Source organism: Pinus tabuliformis, chromosome 1_1 (genome assembly GCF_031772625.1).
Source record: "Pinus tabuliformis cultivar Carrire ecotype Pingquan chromosome 1_1, CPIR1, whole genome shotgun sequence".
Taxonomy (NCBI): domain Eukaryota; kingdom Viridiplantae; phylum Streptophyta; class Pinopsida; order Pinales; family Pinaceae; genus Pinus; species Pinus tabuliformis.
Window position 1 is genome coordinate 945,564,999 of NC_142297.1, and position 23,965 is coordinate 945,588,963.

Sequence of the window (23,965 nt, forward strand, 5' to 3'; positions counted from 1 at the left end):
TTATTTCACACAAGGTGTACATGGTACTTTAAAAAATAAGATTTCATAACTTAAATATCCCTATACTTAAATGATTTCCTTTATATTTAGAAAATGATAAAAAAAATCTTAATCATAATAAAATATTATTGAATGCTATCAATCTGGAAGTGGTGCAGTCATTCTCCTTGCACACGATTTTCATGAAACAAGAGAAAACTTTCTAGATGCGCATTTTTGCACCAGGTATTCCTACACCATACTAAAATTTTGCATTAAAGACCATTGTTCCTGCACCATGACATGTAGTTTGGTACTCGGGAGTGCTCAATAGTTGTATTTATGCACTAAACATTTCTGCACTGACATTTTTGCACCGAACATTCCTGCACCCGATATTTCTGCACCGAACATTCTTGCACTAGATATTTATGCATTGAACATTCTTGCACTGGATATTTCTGCACTATACATTCCTGCACCGAACATTCTTGCAGTGAACATTCTTGCACTGAGAATTCCTGCACTAAACACATATACCTACAGTAAGGATATTGTGGCCAAAAGTTTTTGATAAAATTCATAAGCTAGATTCTGAAGGATTTGTTGAATCATAAAGGAGGTTTTATTTGCCATCTTTTCTGTATCAATATATTCCTTTTGGTTTGCTTCATAATCTTGAATAAGATTCTACAATGAGATTATGAGGGAGAAAAGAAGTGGGAAAGGGGGTAAATTTTCAGTGTGGGAAGGAAATTATGACTGGGAATTTCAAGAGTGAGACTACCAAGAGGGACATATTGAAAAAGGGATATTGGAAAAAAAAACAGGGGAAAAGAGGGAAGAACAAAATCGGATAGGGACAGTTTCCATATGAAGAAAGGGGTGGTAAACTTTATGGAATAAAAAGAAGAAAAATAGAGGGAATTTTACGAAAAAGGAAATAGAAGAAGGGTAGAATTTAACCTGAAAAATCTGTTTGGATAGTGCCGAAACAAAAATAAATGCAGTGGGAATTGAGTGTTTCTTGCATAAAAATTTCTGTGTCAGTTGTCTTAAACTTAGATAAGGGCTCGGTTCCTATACTTAAAAACCTGCTTCTTCTTGGTGACAGTTAGCACATATAAAGATCAAGCAACATTCCCATTTTATTAAAATTTCGATCTTCCTGCCAGCATGCTAGTTTTCAGGCTGATCCTTCTGTGACCATGTCAACAAACTGATTTTCACAATCAAAGGAAAATATTTATTTTCTTAATTATATTTTTAGTTTTTGTCATTTTTTTTCTTTTTATTGTTTCTCTTTTTTCATTTATTTGAAAAGAGAAAATCAGATCTGTAATAGGTTGGCATGGCCACCTACCATCTCTAGCTCAGGTTGTTGCTGCACTTGTTGCATGAAGTCCTCCTTTGTGAGGGGTTGAAAATATACCTTGATTCTATGCTCGTTCACAAGGAATATTGAATTTTTCCCATCAATAGTTTTGATCTCTACAACCCCATTCTCGAAAATTTTGACTACTTCATAAGGTCCCATCTAGTGTGTATGGAATTTCCCTTTGAAATGTTTAAATCTAGAGTCATAGAGAAGTACCCAATCACCTAGTTGGAACTACTTCTTCCTGATAGACTTGTCATGCCACTTTTTGCGTTGTTGTTGCACTAACACGTTCTGTTGAACAACATCTCTTTGAAATTCATCTAACTCATTTAACTGTAATAAACGTTGCTACTGTACTTCTGAGAGATCTAATCCCAACTGAATTGTTATTTGAAAGGTTTTTATCTGGAACTCTATTAGCAAAAGAACTTGTTTCCTGTATACCAACTCATATGGTGTATGTCCTGTGCTATTCCGCCAAGTGGTTCGATAAGCCCATAAGGCTTTAGGTAATGATCTGGCCCAATCCTTCCTATGCAGATTTACTATTTTGGTGAGGATGGATTCGATCAACTTGTTGGTAGATTCCACCTGGCCGTTTGCTTGTGGGTGATACGAAGTGGACTTTCTATGCGAATTTTGTATTGATCCATGACTTCCTATACCAGATTAGAAATAAACTGCGATCCATTGTCAGTAACAATATCTCTAGGAACATCAAATCAAGTAAAAAATTCACTAAAAAAAATTCAACAACAACATTTTCTATAGCAAAAGAAACAACTTTAGCCTCTACCCATTTTGTAACAAAATCAGTGCAAACCAATATATGATTTTTATTCATAGATGTTGGATTTATTGGTCCTACAAAATCGATAACCCATTTTTCAAAAGGCTCAATCATAATCTGAGGACATAAAGGCATTTCGTTGGCTTGAACAGGTTGACCCATTCGCTGACAGTTATCACATCACTTGACATATTGTTTGGCATCCTTAAACAAAGAAGGCCAAAAGTATCCAATGCATAAGATTTTATATGCAGTTCTCTTATTAGTGAAGTGACCATCACAAGGTTCATCATGAGAATATTTCAATATATCAAACAATTCCTCCTCTTTTACACATGTACGAATGATAAGATTTGGTCTAGTGTAAAAGAAGTCTCCTTGGACCCAAGAATATGAAAAACTTTTTAATATGATATTCCACTTTTCACGAGCGGATAAGTGAGGTGGTGTTTTTCCGGTGACTAAATAGTTAGCTATGTCAGCAAACCATGGAGACTTTCTGGACATAGAAAAAGATGTTCGTCAAGGAAATCATCATCAACAGGAATTACTTCACCAGGGTTATTCAATCTAAGAAGATAATCAGCCACAACATTAGATTTTCTTGGTCTATCAACAATAGTAACATTAAATTCCTATAACAATAGTAACCACCTAGTCACTCTACCGCTAGTCAATGGTTTATTCATTAAATATTTTATTGCAAAATGATTAGTATGCACAAAGACTTCATATCCTGTGATGTAGTGTTTGAATTTATTGATAGCAAAATTTATGGCCAAAAACTCTTTCTCGGTCACTGTATAGTTCAATTCAGTGGGTGAAATTTTTTTACTGATGAAGTAAATAACATAGGATTGTTTATTTTCTTCTTGTCCTAAAGCTATACTAATAGTGGTATCTGAGGCATCAGAGGAAATTTGGAATGGAAGGGACTAGTTGGGACCTCTCAAAACTGGTGCCTACACTAATTTTTCCTTTAATGTCTCAAAATGTTGTTGGCAAGTTGTGGACCAGAGAAACTCACTATCCTTAGCTAACAATCGGAAAAGGGGTGTAGCTATCCTCGAAAAGTTCTCAATGAATCTCCTATAATAGCTTGCATGCCCATGGAATCCTCTTACTTCCCCTTGTGTTTTGGGTGCAAGAAGATGCAATATAACTTCTATTTTGGTTGGGTCTACGTGGATACCTTTGCCAGAAACCAAATGTCCAAGGACTACTCATGCTTTGCACATTAATCTACATTTTTTATCACTCAAAGCAAGGTGAGCCTCTTGACAACGTAAAAGAACTTTTTCTAAGTTTTTCAGGGCTTCCTTAAATGAGTTACCAAACACTGAAAAATCATCCATATAGATCTCAACACACTCGAGATCTCAACACACTTTCTTACAAAGTGCTTCCCTTTGGGCTATGAAAGGTGGCTGGGGAATTACATAGCCCAAAGGGAAGCACTTGGTAAGAAAATGTACCCCATGGACATGTAAATGTGGTCTTATCTTGATCTGCAGGTGTAATCTGAATTTGGTTGTACCCACTGAAGCCATCTAAAAATGAAAAGTACTTTTTACCAGCAAGGGTATCTAGCACCTGATCAATAAAAGGAAGGGGAAAGTAATCCTTGAGAGTGGCTTTATTAAGTTCTCGATAATCAATGCATTTGTGACATCTTCCATCCTTTTTCGAGACTATTACCAATGAGGAGATCCACTGGCTATCAGATATATGATATATAAAGTTATCATATAAGGGTTTTTGTAGTTCTTCTTTCACAGCATCTCTTAGTGCAGGGTTCATGCGCCTTTGGGGTTGATGAACAGGTCAGGCTCCCTCCTGAATATAAATATGGCAAGTACAAGTTTCAAGAGGTATGTCTTTCATGTCCTCATAACTCCACGCAAAGGCATCAAGGTGATCACGAAAAAAATCAACAAACTCCTCTCGTTGAGATGATTCTGGGTCTGAACTGATATGTAAGGATTTTCTTGGACTAATTTCAACAAGAGTAGTCTCAGGCTCAAGAGTGTAGGAAGATGCTACTAAGACTGGTGATGAGGCGGGTTGAGAATCAATTTTTTCTTGAAAATTTGGACTAAAGATTTGAAGAAAATTGTGTCCAAATTGTTCAAGAAACATTGTAATTCACCGTCCTGGGTAGACTCTGTATAATGGTGGATCAAAGAAATAGGTTGAGTCTCCTCATCACTTATGTCGTAACCTAACCACAAGGTTTCCTTTAGCTCCTGAATAGATTTAGCCTGTGGGTATAAGGTGACTTTCTTCCTAGAGTCTCCATGTGAAATATACATGTCACCAGAGTGGCATCCAATGTAAGCATTGGTTATGGCAAGCCATGGTCTCCCCAGAATCAAGGGATGTCCACCCACAAGATTTTTTGGCTGAAGGACAATAAATTCTGCAGGGTATTCCCAAGAGTCTATGGAGACAACCACATCATCCAATACACCTTCTGGCTTGATTTTTGATCTATCTGCAAGTTCAAGCATAGTAGGGGTAGGACAAATATGGACCAACCCAAGCTGATCCATGGTTTTCCTAGTCATGACATTGATGACCACCCCTAGGTCTATTAACACATTGGGGACAAGGATACCACCTATTTGAATGAAGACAACTGGTTTTCGAGGATCAATATACTTTTCCATTTGTGTACATCCTGTCATTAACTCGGTTGATAGGTCAACAAATTGAATGGTCTGAGGTTCTTCTCTCTTCCTCCTTGGATTTTTGAGACAGGTTTCCCTAATGATATTTGTGCAGATGGGGATCTCTCTAATATCCTAAAGAAAAGGTACCTTTACATAAATATTCCTCAAATTAGAAGCTAGATTGGACTTGGGGTCACTTCTTTCCAGAACTAGCCTCTCTGGGTAGGGAGGCTAGTTTGAAGATGATGGTACCTCTGATGGTGCGATAATGGGCTGAATGGTGTCATGTTTCTTCAAATGATTAAGAGTTTCCTCCTCATTTTTGTCCTCAATGATCATGTTAGGCCCTTATACTACTAGTGTAACCCCTTATTGTTATTAGTACAACCCCCTTGAAGAGGCTTATTTCCAAGGTGTTGATCTATCTTTTCTATCTTTTTTTGAGGTGGTTTCATAACATTTGGTATCAGAGCTTTGGATTCTAGGGTTTCGCTCCTCCAAACAGGTCATCGTGGCATTTGCGCTATAACTTTTTTCTGTGACGTTTCAGATGCTAAAAACAAAACCCATTTGGGTTGAAATCGTTCTAAACCTCAGGTCTGAATTTCAATGTTTTTCATGCTATATTTGTAGATATATGCTCTAAGGAAGTTGGCATTTTTGCAGACTCTTGAATTACATTCCAAATAGGGGACCTGGGGAAAATAGTCATAACTTTTTTTTTGAACATCAGATTGAAAATTCGTAAGAAGTTACAGAAAGAGTATGGACTGTAGTTTCTTGTGTATATTTTTCAGATCCTAAGGTCAAAACAGTCACACGTGGCACTTCATACAAGTTTTCTCTTCTGAAACAGTATATAATCAGGTCATGTTGGGAGATTGTGCATAACTCTTTCTTCGAGAATCTAAATTTGATCATACTAGTGGCATTGGAAAGAGGACACAGGGGGCTACTGCAGGTTGCAATTTCAGAACTTAAAGATCCTCAAGTACAGAGTTACAGTTGTTTCAAGATTGAGCTCCTAAAATCAAGAAAAAGCGAGATGAGGAAATTTGACAGCAAGGATCCGGTAAATTGGATACTACAGATGGAGAAATATTTTGATCTACATGGTGTACCACTGTTACAAAAGGTATTTATTTCATCTAATTATTTAGAATCGAATCAATTTTTATGGTATCAAGGGCTTTGTTCTCGTAAACCACTTGTCACGTGGTCAATTTTCACGGAGGAAATGATAGCACATTATGAGGATACAAAGAGAAACACCTTCTTTAGCCAATTGATAAATCTCAAACAAAAGTGCTCAATGGAAGAGCACATTGAGGACTTTAAAAAATTGAATATAAGGGAAAATGATATTCTAGAGAAGCAGAGGATTGATGTCTCCATAGGGACTTTAAAGGATAACATTCAACATGAGGTTCATCTTTGGGAACTTGATTCATTGGAGAAGGCATTCAAGTTGGAAAGAAAAGTGGAAAGCAAAATTATGGAAACATGAATTCTACCCCTCACAACTATAAACATGGAAGTGTTGTTTCTCCTAGCCTTCCACAAGCTACAAGGGTGACACCATGACAATTGGAAGAAAAAAGAGAAAAAGGGCTTTGTTACAATTGTGATAGAAAATGCAGTAAAGGTCTAAGTGTGTTGAGAAGAAATTATTTTACATAGATTATGAAGAGGAGGAAGGAAAGGATCAAGAAACATCAAAAGAAGAGCATATACACCAGGAACCAACCCCAAAGAAAGAAGAAATGAATCCGACCATATCTTGTAAAGCATTGGCAAGAATTACCACTCCTCAAACTCTCAAGATAGAAGGCCATATCAAGATTAAAAAGGTTCGAGAAGTGAAATATCACATCGAGAAAGAAGAAATGAATCCAACCATATCTTGTAATGCATTGGCTAGAATTACCACTTGACAAACTATCAAGATAGAAGGACATATCAAGAAGAAAAATGCTCAAGAAGTGAAAGATCACATCGAGCATCAACAAATGAATCCGACCATATCTTGTAAATCATTGGAAGAAATTACCACTCTTCAAACTCTAAAGACATAAGGACATATCAAGAAGAAAAAGGTTCAGGCAGTGAAAGATCACATCGAGCATCAACAACAAGTTCTCCAACTTTTAAAGGATAACGCCACTTTGGTGCAGAATCGAATGAAAAAACAAGTAGATCAACATCGCAGTGAAAAATGTTTTGATGCAAATGATTAGGTATTTTTACAGCTACATCTCAAGCAAGTTATTTATGAGAAGGAAATATTGGCAATACTACATGCACTTAAGGAATGGCGACCTTACCCATTGGGAAGACACTTCAAGGTAAAAATGGATCATGATAGTCTTAAATACTTTTTAGAAAAAATATTATCTTTAGAAGAACAGAAAAGATGGGTCACAAATATGTTGGGCTATGACTTTGACATCATCTATAGAAAAGGGAAGCAAAATTTTGTTGCAGATGCACTCTCAAGAAAGGATGAGGATGTCAAAGCATTGTTTTGTGTTATTTCTATTATCCAACCAAATTGGATAAACGAAGCAAGGGATGAATGGAAAAAGGACGAAGAAGTGTGGCCACTCACTCAAAAGTTGCAGAAGATCCCAATTCAAAGAATATTTCCAAAACTTGAAGAGGAAGGAAAAATCATATTGGAACCTGGAGCAGCCATAGCAACAAGAACTTGACAGCTACAAAATTGATCAATTTCAGAGTCTCTCATCAAGTGGAAGAACTTACCTGCTGAAGATTCCACATGGGAGGACAAGAATTTTATACAGAAGCATCAAGAACTACTCAAGCATTGAGGACAACACTTTTTGAAGGAGAGGGGCATGTTAGGCCCCTATACTACTAGTGTAACCCTTTATTGTTATTAGTACAACCCCCTTATTATATTGTTGTACCCATGTGGTCCCCATATTGTTATTATTGTGCCCCATAGAAGCCCACTATTGTTTTTTTTTTTTTTCTGAATAAGTCTACTCCTATATTGATACAAAAATATTTACATAGAGGCGGCGACCTCGAGAAGTCTAGCCCAGAGAGGCGGCATACTCACATTACATAGCTGAAAATTTGACCAGAAAGACTTGCTGTAGACTGACTAGAATACAACAGATTACATAGCTGAAAATTTGACCAAAAAAGACTTGTTGTAGAGCTTGGACACAGAATGCAACATTGTCCAAACTGTAGATTGACCGGAGATAATGCAGGGACCAAAACGGATTGTCTGGGCTTATGCTAATAAGCAGAGGAGCGCTACCCAGGTCAAAACTGTAACCTGAACCAAAATGCAACTGTACCCGTAACTTTGAGAAACAGGGAAACAAAAACCAAAGAGCGCAGACCTGATTATGCTTCATTAGTGGTGGAAGGCGACTCTTCAACGATACGACACCCATAATTGAAGGGGTCATCATCATCAGAGGGATGGCCCTCTTTGCCTGAAGAACCGCCAACAGTTGGGACACTCGGACCTGGAGCCTTATTCTGCGTGCTGTGCATCTATGAAGAGCCAGGTGAGTCTTCCGCCTTCGTCTCCATAGTTACTCCTGGAGTTGCGGCTACCAGACCCCTAGTACCCTCGCGCAGCTCAATTGTGACAGAAGCAATGAAAGAGTGATTGCTGAGAGTGCAGGGGAATTGAAAACTAGCAGAGTGAGAGCGAGAGTTATGAGAGCTCGACGCTAAGCCATGATGCTCACGACCTCATCCACGATCGCTTCTGGTAGCGGGATAGCGATTAGAGCCAAAGCCCGAGGAGTAAGACGAAGAATCTGTGGTAGAGGAGGAGGGTTGGCGGAGGACTCGCCCACGGGAGCTTCCCCTCCTGCAGCCCATTCGTTGGCACAGTTTAGGCATGATGCAAGGAGCAGTAGGAGCTAAACTGATAGCAAGACTGTGCAGGCTGCGGGAGACTGAAAGGGGCAGAGCTTCAGCATGCAGAGGAGCATTGAGAGTGACAGAGGCTGAGCGACTCTTAAAATTGCAGGAAGGGCTTTGGAAAGCATTAAAACCCGGCTGAGAATCAACACTACAATCCTGAGCGCAACAATTAACCAGTCTGGACCGAGAGTAGGGCTCCGCGGCAGCAAGGGAGCAATACATACGCAGGGGAGGAGCATTGAGAAAATGGAGGAGTGCCATATCAAAAGGACGAGCAGGCAGGTATGGAGGAATGAGCTGCAATAACGCAACATTGAAGGAGCTTGCTGTGAGTATTAAGGTCGGCAGCACGCAAGGCCAGATGGCGGTGGGAGTGAGCCACGCGCCAACCCACCTAGCTGCCTTCGTACCATATGCCGTGCTAAACACCTGCATCCGGGAAGAAGCCCACTACTGTTATTATTATGCCCTTACATTATTATTGTATGTTGGCTCTAATTATATTATGACCCCTTAGACTTCTATATATATAAATGAGCTATTGTCATTTGTATCATCCAAGAATTGTTCACTTGTGTAATGTAAAGGAGGTTGCCCCCTCAAAGAGGCTTATTTCCAAGGCGTTGATCTATATTTTCTATCTTTTTGTGAGCTGGTTTCCTAACAGATCACCATGGATTGTTTTTGTTTTTCCGGTTTAATTACCCTTCCCGATCTCAATTGAAGCTCAAGTATCCCAACCGGCAAGGTTTGATGAATAGGAGAAGGGGGTGATTTAACAAAACAAAGCAATCACACCATCTTATTATTAGGATTCGGTACTAGTTGAGCAGGCAATTGGGGTGGTCGAAAAGGTTCTGGTAAAGGTAATGGTGGCATCGGTTGACTTTGTGGAGGTAAGGGAGGAAAGGATGGTTTTGACATATGGTGATGTGCATATGTAGGACGATATGATGACACTTGTGCAGGATAGGACTGATGTAAGTGGTTTGACCCTTTCCATCCTTGGTGCTAGGATTGAGGGGGTTGCCCATGCTACCAAGGTTGAGAGTGTTAAGTGTTATAATAGGAATATGGATGTGCATTATGACCAAAAAAAAGTGGTGAAGGTTCAGGAACCATACCTGCACCTACGTGAGGCTAATTTCTCCATGCTCCCATAGCATGTAATGTTTTAGGTTCAGAATGCTCTCCTATAAATACAAGTTTGAATCATGGTATGGAGGGCCATTTCTTGGTGGCATGGTTCTTTGCATAAATCACACATTTTAAATCAGCATGACATTCTCTTAACATATGCTTTTTCCTACATTTAGGACAAAAAATAGACGAAGACTCTTGTTCATCTACCAATCTCTGCTAAATTTTTAAAGATTCTATTTGCTTGCTAACAGTATCCGTTATCTCAATTTTCATATTTTCCATTTTGTTCTCCAAACCAATAATCATAACATTAGTAGCTCCAAGTTTACTAGTTTTATTTCAATTTCCCTTATTGGATCTAGATGGATTCCTTGAAAATTTCCTGCAGAAGTCACAAATTTGATCAAAAGCTTTCTGCACAATATCTCCTTGTCCTAATAAATTCAAATTATGCCTAGAATCTTCAGTAATTCCACATAAGAACAAGGCCCCAAAAATACTTATGTCAAATTTGTGTTTCGACCTTTGGAGGATGTATAAAAATCTCTCTATGTAATCCTCCAAGGTCTCATCATCACCTTCCACAATGGTAAAGATATTGTCCAACATTTCTCTAGTTTTACAATATTCCTAGTATTTAGTCAATAACACCCTGTTCATTTGGTCCCATGAAGCTATAGTTCTCCCTCCGAGTCCCATGAACCAGTGCAAGTCCAAGTCCTTGCGAGTGGCAGGGAATAACTTTAATTTCTGGGCATCTGAAGAGTAATGATAGCTTCTACATAGGATTTCAAACTCAAAAAGAAAGGAATTAGGATCTTCATGCACCTTACCAAAGAAATGAGGGAGAGATGATGGTGGGATGTTATTCATTTGAGTAATTATTTCAGGATCCACTATTGGAAATTGAAAGGTGGATTATTCATCAATTACCTAATTCTCGCCAGTCCCCTCACCATGATCCTCGTGCTCTGCCATTTTTGTTCCTTTAATCAAACCACTCCTGTCAAAGTAAGAAGGCTAACAATAGTTCAATTTCGTCTTTGGAGCACCACTAGTTTCCTTATTTCCCATCTTGGTTCGTGTCACACCTCAACTGTTGTTTCAAGAATCCATGTTGACAGTTCCTATGTGATCAGTTTATGTCTATTTGGGCTTTCTACCCGCAAAATAAGGTCCAATATGAGAAAAAGTTTCAGATTTATCAGCGTTCCCTTGAGCCTTATTGGGCTTCAGTCCTCTAATCCTTTTGGGAATTCATCTTAAAATTAAAATCTAAAAATGACAAAACGTTTAAATTTACAAAATAAAAGAATCTTAAATCAAATGCTGCAAATAAATAGATAAATTGACATTATGAAATCCTTCAACAATAGAAGCACACTGCAAAAAAATAAAAGCAGATTTACCCCGACTACAAAGGAAATAAAACAAGAAAGTTCTTACCAATCTTTAGAAATGCCTCCTCGGCAATGATGCCAAAATGTTGGGTGTAGGAATTGCGGTTAAGCAAGCTCCTTTCAACACTTAATTTGTCAACCCGGGGTTTCATACACTTCGAGGCATAGCACAGGAAATGCCAAGAAATGATATGAACCTTCTCTAATTTCATTCCTACTTCTTAAGCCACAAATTTATGGAATCGAAAATAATGATGATCCAACGGAAATTGATACTCAAAGAAATTCTAGTGATGGAATAAATGAAAAGTACTTTTGCGGAAATTGGAATAGATTCCTAGTTCATTGTGAACTATCTTAACTAAATAAATGACCCCTTTTATTTACCTTTAGTGAGACAGTGTGATAAATAAGTTATTTAGTGTATATGTCTTCTTTAAAGATATTCCAGCCTCCACTAAACTGTTATTCCTACACTACAACAATGTTCATGTACTAGAACATTGTGCTTGCATTAGAATGAGGTTTAGATATTGGAAGGATGTTTTGTACTTGTACTGAAGTTATGACCTTCGTGCAGGAGTTCTAAGTCTCTGAGCTAGAACACTCTAATCCTGTACAGAATCTGAGGTTCTTGCACCAGAGAATTAATATTTATGCACTTGGTTTCTAGATTACTTTCAAAAGAAATAAAAAGTGCATTCAGTGAAATAAAGTGCAAAGCAAACATAATTTGAAAGTAAATTCTCAGAAATAGAAATATACTTAAACCAAACTTAGATTCTAAATAAGAAATGATTTTCAAAATTTTTAAAGTAAATCTTTCTTTTAAACAGAAAACTCTTTTATATGATTATGGAAATCATCTGGTTGTGTAGATCAAGATTTTCCTGAGATAGTTGTGCATGTAATTTAGATCTTATTTTTAATGCTTTAACTCAGAGGCTTCATTCAATAATTAATCATGAAACTCAATATTTTCTTTGAAAGTGTTTAGTGAAAACACAAACATGTAAGTTACTACAACATTTGTTCCATATGCAACACAATTAAATCTTAAGTGAAATCTTAGATATTAATAATGCCATTAGTTTTAGAAACAAACATCAATCTTGCATGAAGGAATAAAAGAACTTTTGCAAAAAGAAAGGAATAAAATACTTTGCGAAACTGAACCAATAGAATGATAAATGTACTAATGCAGGCAACGTGCTTGGATAGACAACGTGCTCGTATCGAAATTGCATAAATGAAATCAATCATTAAGAATGAAATGCTATGTAAATTGGAATCAAATATTTCTAAGTCTGCACACCACGGATTCGTAACACAATCAAACATGTAACTTGTGAGAAAGATTAATGTAAATAAGGAACTCACACCTGCACTCTAAGATAAATTAACACACCTTTACATAAGGGAGAATGAGCTGGGTTGGCCGGGCCCTGGCCAACCAACTCGTTTCCCTATTAAGAAAATCGAGAAACACAGTTGGTTAAAGATTCATCACAACGCAAATAGGAAAAAAAACTGCATACTGGCACATTCCTTTATATTAGTTTCAAAAGAAAAATACATCTTAGATCTGCAATCCAACCCAGAGAGGTGATACTCCAAAATAACCACAGTATCTTAATAAAATTTTACCATGGAATCGATTTCTAATGCCTATTAGAATTTTACAATATATACAAGCCTTCAGGCCTACGGCCGTAACAAAATCACAACAGTAGCTTAACTAAGCCTTTCGACTGTTTACAAAATGCTAATCTAAGGTATCCGACCAAGGTCATGATCTTCAATCCGTTGATTTCTCTCCCTCTCCAAGCCCAACTCGAGGTCAACTGATCCTTTGCCAAAGATACATGTTAGTTGGTGAGCTTTCATGGGAGTGCAGGAATCCTACCTACACTCAACCATGCTAACACAATGATTAATACATTTTCTTATCAAATACTTTAGGAAAGACAAATATTAGTTGCAAGGATAATTAAAGGTATAAAATCCATAAATAAATAATTAAGTCCATGACAAACCATTAAATATGAAAATATAAAGAGGGTGCAGGAATGTGCATGATTTTAGAGAAATTACAAGAATGAATACGTTCTTGGGTTAAAATAGAGGCTTAGGTCATGTGTCTAGAGTAGGATAGAGGTTAAAAAATAAGAAAATTTAGCCTACCAACAAATCGTGGTCGTCGCAGAGCTCGTATTGGCAGCCACAACAAAGGAAATCATTTTTTTGGAAAATACATTATATGTTCACGATCACCCCTCCCTTCATTCTCATGGGAGTCAGTCTCAACACTACTACTTGTAATTTTCTCAGACAACTCAGAATTCCTTTTGTAAAGCCTCAATGTAAATCAATTTTCTTGGCAGCTAGCATGGCCTGTATTGTTGGCTCTTATGCTGGAGAGGTTTTCTCACACAATCCAACTTTTGTAAATACAGCTTTCATGCAATAGTATAATCTATCTTATTCACACAAAAAAATGTTCTACATGTGCGAAATCTATGATAAAGAAACTAATGTTATTCTCTCTTGTAGTGAAGGAAAAAGGATGGTTGGAATGGCCTAGGTGCTACATTTGATCATGGAGTCCAAGGTGGGGGGTCAACCTACTCCTAAACTAAGTCAAAATTGCATTAAAGGTCAAAACAAGGGAAAAAACAAGCTGCTACAGGATGCCTGTATTACTACAGGAAGGCCTCTAATGCTATAGAAAGGATGTTGAGAGGTCTTGAAAGGTAAGAATGATGATATCAAGGGATGGAAAGGTGGATGGAGGTTGTGGTAGATGGATGAAAGGTGACCAACACCCCTAGCCAAGCTTAACACTTTAGGAAGGCTAGTTTTGGACTAAGAGGGCTGCTCACGGTGACCTAAAAGACAGAGCTCAAGAACAATATTTGAGATTCATTAAAAGAGGGAGGAGAAGTCTTGGATGGAGGTGGCGAAAAGACACTTTTCCTCCAGATCCAACATTCCTACAACATCACATGCACATGCTCTCTTATCATTCACAGAATATCATAGCCAATGGTGGAAAAGATGAGTTGAATTTAGAAACTATCTAACTTATGCCAAAAATAGCAACAACATGTGCTTGAGCTTAATAGCTTCTTATCTAAAAACAAAGTTCGAATCCTAATGAGATCTTTGGAATTTTTATTTATACAAAATGGTAACTACCAACGGCTCCCTAGAAAATATAGATGTTTGTCTCCCAAAACTTGTGAGATGTGGATCTAGATCTTCCTTGAATTGCACTGGCTTTGCTTCCAATGACCTCGTCCTGCTGAATGTCTTCGAGTTGATGAGAGATAAAGTGATGATTTTGGTTGATTGAAGGAGTTAAGGAGGTGGAAAACATCCTAGACTCTCTCCATGTTGTCTACTCCAAGATCATGCATTGAAATTACCTCAAAATTGCTCCAATTCCCGCATTTAAGCCATATTATGCCACATAACATATCAAGACATATTTCACCCCTCACAGTAAGCAAAATATAAAAAAAATTGTAAATAAATGTGAGAAATAAATCATTTAAAGATGGAGGATGGAATTTTGATTCTTATGATACACTTATTGATGAACTTCATCATAATTCACTTGTAACAATAGGTATAATTGACAACTACACTAAGTATATTTGAAATAATATGAAAAAAAAATCAAGTTGGCGCCACAACAAAGTTAGCAAATTTCATATTAGAAAACAAAAACTACTCACAACATGGTTGAGAACTTTTGTGCATTGAATTCTCATTGAATTTAAAATGGTAAATATATAAAACACATGCTCCATCACTGAATTGAATCCCATTGTAATTAGATAATGCAATAAACATAATAATACCATCCATTGAAAGACAATGTTCGAAAGGTTAACTATAATAGATGCAATTGAAACCTTAAGATGCAACTGTAGCCTCATGCTTATGGACAAATGCATGGCATTAATTATGTTAGAATTTTCCATGTCTTGAACTAAATTATATTTTCTATTTTATATTTATTCCATGGTTAATTTATTCAAAATCATGAAGGTGATCTCTAACTCTATAAATATTGTTAAACAATTCTCACACTATGCATTGAATTGATATTTCAATATCTTCTACATAACAAGATAAGATGATGTCTTTAACTATGAAGACAAAAAACAGTTTTTTATGATGGAATTTTATGTAATGAGACTTACAAATATATCAACTAAAATTTCATCATAGCCAACATCCATTCTCATGAGAAGTGTCATGCATAAACCTCTCCCCATCTTGCTACCACATTGAGAACGTAGATATCCCATTCATTGACATCATCTCTATATGAAAAACTAGAATGTGTGTGTGTGTGTATGTGCTAAAAATATATTAACATAAACTATAGTGCCAAAAAACTAACTAATTGGTTAATAATTCTATTAACCAATTGGTATAGTACATTTCAAAGATAAAGACAAAGGTTAAAAATTTATTTTAAAGTTAAAACACTCCTACAAATATATATTTATTTATATAATTGAGATTATTGATTATTATGGCATTGATTACCATCATTGAAACCAAATTTTCTCCACTATCAAATAATTAATTTAATTTAGATTTTTTTAATCCACAAATATATTAATGTTAGAAAACTTTTTTTAATTTTAATTTTATTTTTTTTCAAAAAAAAATTCAATATATTTTATATTTCATAGAAATCAAAAGATACATGGACTATTCTTCTCACATAAATTATTAGTTATACTAAAAAGACTAGAAAAAACTATATCCCTAACAAAAATACCCAAATTAGACATTAGGTACCAATACCATATATTAAAAAGAATACATTAGAATGTTTAGGAGACATAGCTGGAAACTATTTTATTTTATATGATAGAAATAGAAGACAAGTACTAGTTTTTATTCCCAAAACTTGTAACTAACATTCACTCATAAAACAATTATGCCATTGAATCTCCGGAAGCACCTCCCCAAGAGGAAGTTCTTTACTTGCCCAGATATATTCCACCAAAGAAACTACTTCCTTCTCAAAGGAATAAGCTTAAAGATTAAAATTGTTGTAAATATGGTCTATTGAGATAGATTCAAAAGAATCTTGAACCTCCATAATTTGTTCTTTATAGGATGATAGAAGAAGGCTATCCAATTAATCTTTTTCTAAGAACAAATCATTCTAAACTATGGATTCCCTCAAAACCTAGAGGTAATGAATTCCTTTATTTTTGGTGAAATTTAAAAGATCCAAAAGAGTAATCAACCTAACCCAAGGATTTGTACCAACACTTGCACCCAATTTTAATAATAAATATTTACATGAAGAAAGGTGTAAGGCCATACGAGCTTCAACAATATCTAGAACCCCTTGATAGGAACCATCAAAATAACTCAAAGTTATATAAATATTAAAAAGTAGTGTTCACCATCACTAATTATGTAAAGAGACTATTCTATAAGGGACTCTTCCATTTGTATGATATAGGCCACCTCTAATTGGCATCATCTTCTTCTTTATTAAAGGAAAGATATTCATATCCCAAGTTTTCAATAACGGTTATATAATCTCTATTACACATCCAAACCAACTAGTATTCCCAATATCAAAGCAAAATATCATTATGGGATAGAGGGAATGCAAAGGCCCTCCATTCAATTTCCAAATTTCTATTCAAACGTAAATCCTCCACTAGGATCCAAACTTGTTATTCTAGCTATATTGGGATGCCCAAACCTCTAGGTCTACAAGAAACATGAAGCCATGATCTCTTAAATTATGCATTCTCAAATGTTGGGAAAGAAAATAATCACCATTTTCTCTAACTTTCCTATCCTCTCCTAGCCATAATTGGTTCCACATACCAACCTTTCAAGGCACGCAACAACTAAGAATAGGAAATATTGAAACCAGTCTTTTCCACATACATTATGCCCCTTTAAAGGCTTTCGCTTTGCTCTTATGTATTATTTTAGAAAAGGTGACTTGAAATATTTATGCTTCATAATTTTTGCCAACATCCTTCATTAAATAGAAATCACCAAAGGCTTTTATTTTCTAATTCTTGACCGAATAAATTGATGTTTTTTAGATCCCAACCTCTACCCTTTGTTTCTTTAGATAGAGTTTTTTGTTTTACCAATCGAACACTCTCGTTCTATTTTATTCTAGACCATAAGAATCTAGAACATCTCGTTCTAATTGTATTTAAAATGATGTTTGACATGTGTGCTAATAAGAGTCCATAAATGGGAATATTCTCAAGGACTAATTTTAACAAAGCTAATCTTCTTTTGATAGATAACTTTTTATGGCAACAACAACTAATATGGGGTTCAACATTATTATACAACCACATCCAGTCAACAATTCTATAATAATTAGGCTTCAAATACTAACCAAGATATGTTAAAACATTGTATATTATATTTATTTTGAATGAGAACAAGCAAGAGATTTGAGCTTCGAATTTAAATGGTAAATCATTACAAAGGATGATTGATTTGTTTGAGCTAATATCCATCCCAATTTATAAATAGAAACCATTTAATATGATATTAAAATTTCTCCACTCCCTTACCATTCCTTCCCCAAAATGGAGAATATCATATATGAACAACAAGAGTGTCAACTTTGCTTGACAAGTTACCAAAACTCCCTTAATATAACCATCAACTCTAGCAACATATACAAGTATACTCAAACTCTCCAACTAGCATAAATAAAAAGGACACATTGAGAAACATTGTATGACCCCAATAATGATTTAAGAAACCTCAATGGGTAATCATTAGCAAGCACTGCAAATTTACTAACCAAATGCATCCCATTATCTAGCTAACCACATCCATATTCAATTTGTTCTATAAAAGTATAAACTGAAAAAAAAGATCTAATTGACCTTTCCATTCGTTTCTTTTCATATCAAGTTTCTTCGCTATCACTAAAATAATTTCCAGTTTTAATAGATTGTAGCATGACTTGGGAAAATCTTATAACATCTAATATCTGTAAAATAAATAAAAACTTAAATTGTTCTTTGGATATACAAGATGATAAAACCCCTTCAACTTAATTCATAATGATTTTTTATTACCTTATAAAACATAAAACAAACTGCATAAAAGAATAGTTCTAGAATCATCAAAGCATGAAGGATTTGGATTATCAATAATTAAGACCATGAATGTTGCATTAAGGGAAAGAGAAACCCTACTAGAGAGAATTGATTCAACCACCACATTAAGTATTTGATCAACTAAGAAATCACAAAAATCAAGATAAAACTTCATTTTCCACCCCCTAATGGTTGAAATTTTGAAATTTTTAGGGCCTGAGATAGCCTACATCAATTCATCCTTTAAACAAAATATTTCATTCTATTTTATTTTTCCCCTGGGAAAAAGTCGTAATTTCTATTAGAGTTAAGAAATTACATTTTGTAGATGCCGAAGCATTCATATAGAGGCCTCTGTGCCTGTCAAGTACATAGACTGCTAGAATAGATAGTCAAAAAACACAAGTTGTCTCCACACAGGGAGCAATTCCAAAACTGTATACTAGTAGTGTTCAAATTTATAGCCATGCTCTTCGTAGAGAGCCATTAATATTTCATTTTATAGTTTGACTCTTTATTAAAAAATTGGGAAATATGCTAAATTTCTTGGTTCCCATGGCCTTTGTTATCTTTTCCAATTCCAACTTTCAATATAAAGTTCGTTACAAGCATTTTGAAGCTAATTTTATTGTTTAAATTATTTATAGGAGAATGATAAAATTATTTACAGGAGAAGAGTAGTTCTTATCTCATAATTTGGTGTTACCATTGTTTCTATAATACATCACGTTTCTCCTATTTTCTATCTTTATGCCGGAGAATTCTTGTTGTAGAAGCTATCCGAAATGTTTTATTGGATTTTTAGCTATGGGCGCATTCTAAATTTTGTTATTTACATAGTTAAATAATCACAATTCTTTATATCCTCAAAATATCATATCATGTCATGCCGTGTTTAAGATATAAGGGTTCTCATTTATTTTATCATGGATGGGAAAGGTGATTTTATCATGGATGGGAAAGGTGATGAAATAAAATTTGGAAGATCTTAATCATTTAAACCATGTCAAGGATATCAAAGGAAATCATTGAACATTTTTATTTGGTAAAGTAATATTTTTTAGAATTTTGTTCAAATTATATGTTAATTTTTTTTGCTTAACTCATGAGAGATTTAAACCTTAAATTTCACAATCTACATGATACTTCATAACAAGGTAATTACCCATTAAAATATTCCATATAAAAAATAATGGTTAATTATTATTAATTATTTTAAAGTATTTAAAAAGAAGGAAATTATTGTCCAAATAAAAATACTAAATATCTCGATACACAGCTATGATACTAGCAATGGGTTATCATTAACAATTGTAGCAAGCTTAATGCGTAGATTTCATATATAAAAAGTGACAAATGATTAGTAAGAGTTGCTGAAGGAATATCTACATATATTAGTGAGCACATGTCTAGACACATACAATAGATTCTTTTAAATTAACATTTTTAGGAAACTTGTTAAAACACTATGGAAGTTATTTTCCAAATAAAAAACCCAAATATCTCAATATACACACCTATGGTACTAGCAATTGGTTCCCTCACATTAACAAGTGCAGCAAGATTAGTGCTTGGATTTCATATATAATATGTGTCAAAAGATTGATAAGAGCTGCTTCATGAAGATCTACACGTATTAGTGAGCACACATCTAGACAAATACTATAGATTGGTGGAATATGTGGTTCAAAGCACCAAATGACTTGGTATACTCGTTATAATTAATAATGAAAGCAGATATGTTTTGATTACATTGTAACATTTTTGTTCCCTTATCAACATATTGAGTAGTGTAACATTGCAAATCGTAAGACCATTGATAATCGAAATACTGGCCATATAATATTTTTATAAATTAACACCCATTAGTTGATTTTGTAAAGAAATATATGATCTTAACAATGTAAGAGGAAATAATTATAATTATTTGAATTGTCGCATTGATAAGAAATGTATCCTGATTTGAACAAGTATCTATGAGATATGGTGTTTGGAATGGAAGAAAGCATCTAGAAGATGTTATCTAGAACATAGGCATTTCTGCTTGGTTTTTTATTTTTCATATTAATTTTGTTATGAATGGACATTAAGTAGTCGACGGTAGATTTACTTTTCATGGCTAGGAATCTAACTAGGCATGGAATTTCAAATCTCCCCATCAAGTTAAAATTTAATGATAGCTATTTTCGTTTTTGTAGGTGTTGAATTTTTGTGTTGTTATATGTAAATTTTTAAGAAGAATAATGGTAAGCATGCAAGTAGCCATCCTTCCAATACTTTCTAGTGTTAGAGCTTAAGTGACTATGAGAAGCCGAGACATCATCAGAGTTGAGGCCAAGACATTTTCTAAACCTAGGAAGGGACTAGTAGTTAGAGTTATCAAGAGTGGGATTTTCTTTTATTCGAGGGTTTAGTTGTATTCAAAGATTATACTATAATATAGTATATATATTAATATATTGCTAAAAAAAATTCCTTTGTAGGATACTATTATTGAAATCTAATAATCTTAAAAAATATGTAACTAAGAAGGTTACCTCTTTGCACTATTCCATATGATTTACTATATGCTTGGTTATTTATAGTTGCTTATTTCACAAAGAGAATTTGAGTGAAAAATATAAAATATCCTCTTCACACGTCACAAATGCAACTTCTCTTATTCTATAAAGATAATTTTTTTCTTATAAGGATCACTTGTATTCTTAATAATATACAAATAAATGAAATTATTCATGTTAAAAGTCACTTGTTCATATAATCAAAAAATTAGAAAATAATACAAATTTCCTACATGTTTCTTACTTGATAAAAGAATTTGAAAATGTATTTTCAATGTTGCTCATGCCTTATTTTCCTTTTAATGCAATAATTTTTAATGTCTTAGTCAACCAAGGAATGGCTACACAGATGGTTGTTTCAACTATGCAAAAGATAGAATGCCTAATGCCTAGTTCTACCATTACAATAAATATTTTGAAGAAAGAAAAAAGAGGCATGGGCTAGGCTGGTATTCTCTTTTCTTGAATGATGACAAATCACCCAAAGAATCACCATCAATATGCCCTACAATCCCTTCTCGCATCCCCATTAGTGCGCTGATTATCAAAATTTTGAACACCCTCAAAGCCTTGGAAGTTGGAAGTTAGCGAAGAGGAAACTATAGTGGAGCTACAAACCCATCGTCAACTAAGAAAACTCACATTGCAAAGTTGAAGTAGACCTAACACTAAGAAAAATTGCAAAGAAAAGCTGAATAATGAATAGAATATGATCCATGAAGAATCGATAATCCAAATTGCAACTAAAGTGTATGTGAATGGTAGACTAATACATTAAATTTCATTTATCATCTCATTTATTGGCTCAACAAACCTTATCTAGTTGTCAACAACAAAATTGTTGTGACATAGGCTTTATGATACATTATGTAAATCATATAGTCATGGCAATGCCTCCATGATGCATTATCTTGGTCTTGTCCTCGTACACTTAATAATATCCTATAAATACATACCAGAAACTATAAGAAATATTTTTATGGTGTAAAATGTTAATTTGAAGATTTTGAAAATTTAAAATTTATTATAGTTAATGCGTGGATTTCATATCCACCTGTAAAATACTAATCAAAGGAAGAAAACAAAATTACCTTTTAATTTTCACAACCACATTAGAAATTATAAATATATTACCACAACCACATTTACTAATGTGATTGATATACGATGATTGATATCATTTTCATATGTATATTGGCATATAAAACGAGGAAAATGCCATCGGTCGGTGCATATCAACCATATTAATAAATGTGGTTGTGTTAGTTACAACTGATGTGCATGGGGTCGATTCATTGACCGTGGTTGACGAGGGTTGATGAGGTTGATCAAGGTGGATGAGGTTGAGCATGGTCAAGCTTATATTAATGTTAATGTTAATGTTTACATTAATGTTACAAAAATGGTTACATTAAGGGTTGAGATGGTCGACGAGGTTGACAATGGTTAAACATGATTGAACATTGTTGACCATATTCAACTATAGAGACCACGTTTTACCATTCTAACCATGGTTGACCATGGTTGGGCATGAGGAGGTGATAGAGCATGGAATGTTCTAGGTTGACTATGGTTGAAAAAATATGACCATGGTTGATCATGGTTTACCATATTCAGCCGTACAAACCTTGATCATGGTTAACCATGGTTGGTCATGGTTGACGATATTCAAGCATGCTTAATTCTAATCAACCATAATCAATCATGGTTTATCATGGTTGACCATTATTAATCATGGGTGACCATGGTTGATCATGGTTGACCATGTTTTACCATGGTTGACCATATTTAACCATGGTTAACCACATTTCGCCATGGTTGATCATGGTTGACCATAGAGACATTAATTGACCATTATGACAATGGTTAATGATGGCTAACCATGTTTTACCATGTTGATGATGGTCGACCATGCTTGACTATGCTTGAACATAGAGACATTAACCATGGTTGGCCATATTCAACCATGGTTGATCATGTTTGACCATGGTTGATAAAGGTTGATCATGGTTGACCATGTTTGATAAAGGTTGATGAGGTTAACCATGTGTTATCATGGTTGATCATGGTTGACCATGGTTGATCAAGGTTGACAAGGTTGACCACGGTCAAGCTTATATTTATCTTAATGTTAATGTTATATCAGTATTAAAAAATGGTTACATTAATGGCTGATCATGGTTGACAATGGTTGACAATGGTTAACATTGATTGAAAATGGTTGATCATGTTTGACCATGGTTGAGCATATTCAACCATGGTTCATCGTGCTTGGCCATGGTTGATCATGGTTGACCAAATTCAACTAGAGAGACCTTGATCATGGTTGATAAAATTTAATCATGGTTGACCATGTTTGATCATGGATGATCCTAGTTGATTGTGATTGACTATTACTAACCATCATTAACTGTGGTTGACCATGGTTTACCATTGTTGATTGAGGTTGACAAAGTTGACTATGGTTGATCGAGGTTGGTGAGATTGTCCATGGTTAGCATGGTTAACGATGGTTGATCACGGTTGACCAAGGTTAAATATCATCAACCAGAGGTTGACAAGAGGTTGACCATGGTTGATTTAGTTTGATCCTGGTTGACCATTGTTAACTTTCGTTGACCCTTGTTGACCATTGGTGACTGTGGTAAACCATGGTTGACCATCGCTGACCATGTTTGATCAACATTGATGAGGTTGAATGTGGTCAAGATTATATTAATGTTAATGTTACATTAATATTAAAAGAATGGTTACCTTAATGGTTGATCATGATTGACGTTGGTTGAGATTGATTGGCCATGGTTGATCATGTTTGATGGTGGTTGATCATAGATGACCATTGTTGACCATGATTAACCATATTTGATCATGGTTGACCATATAGACATTAACCATGGTTGATCATGGTTGACTATGGTTGACCATAGAGACCTTAACCATGGTTGACCATAGATACATTTATTAACCATTATGACCATGGTTGATGATGGTTGA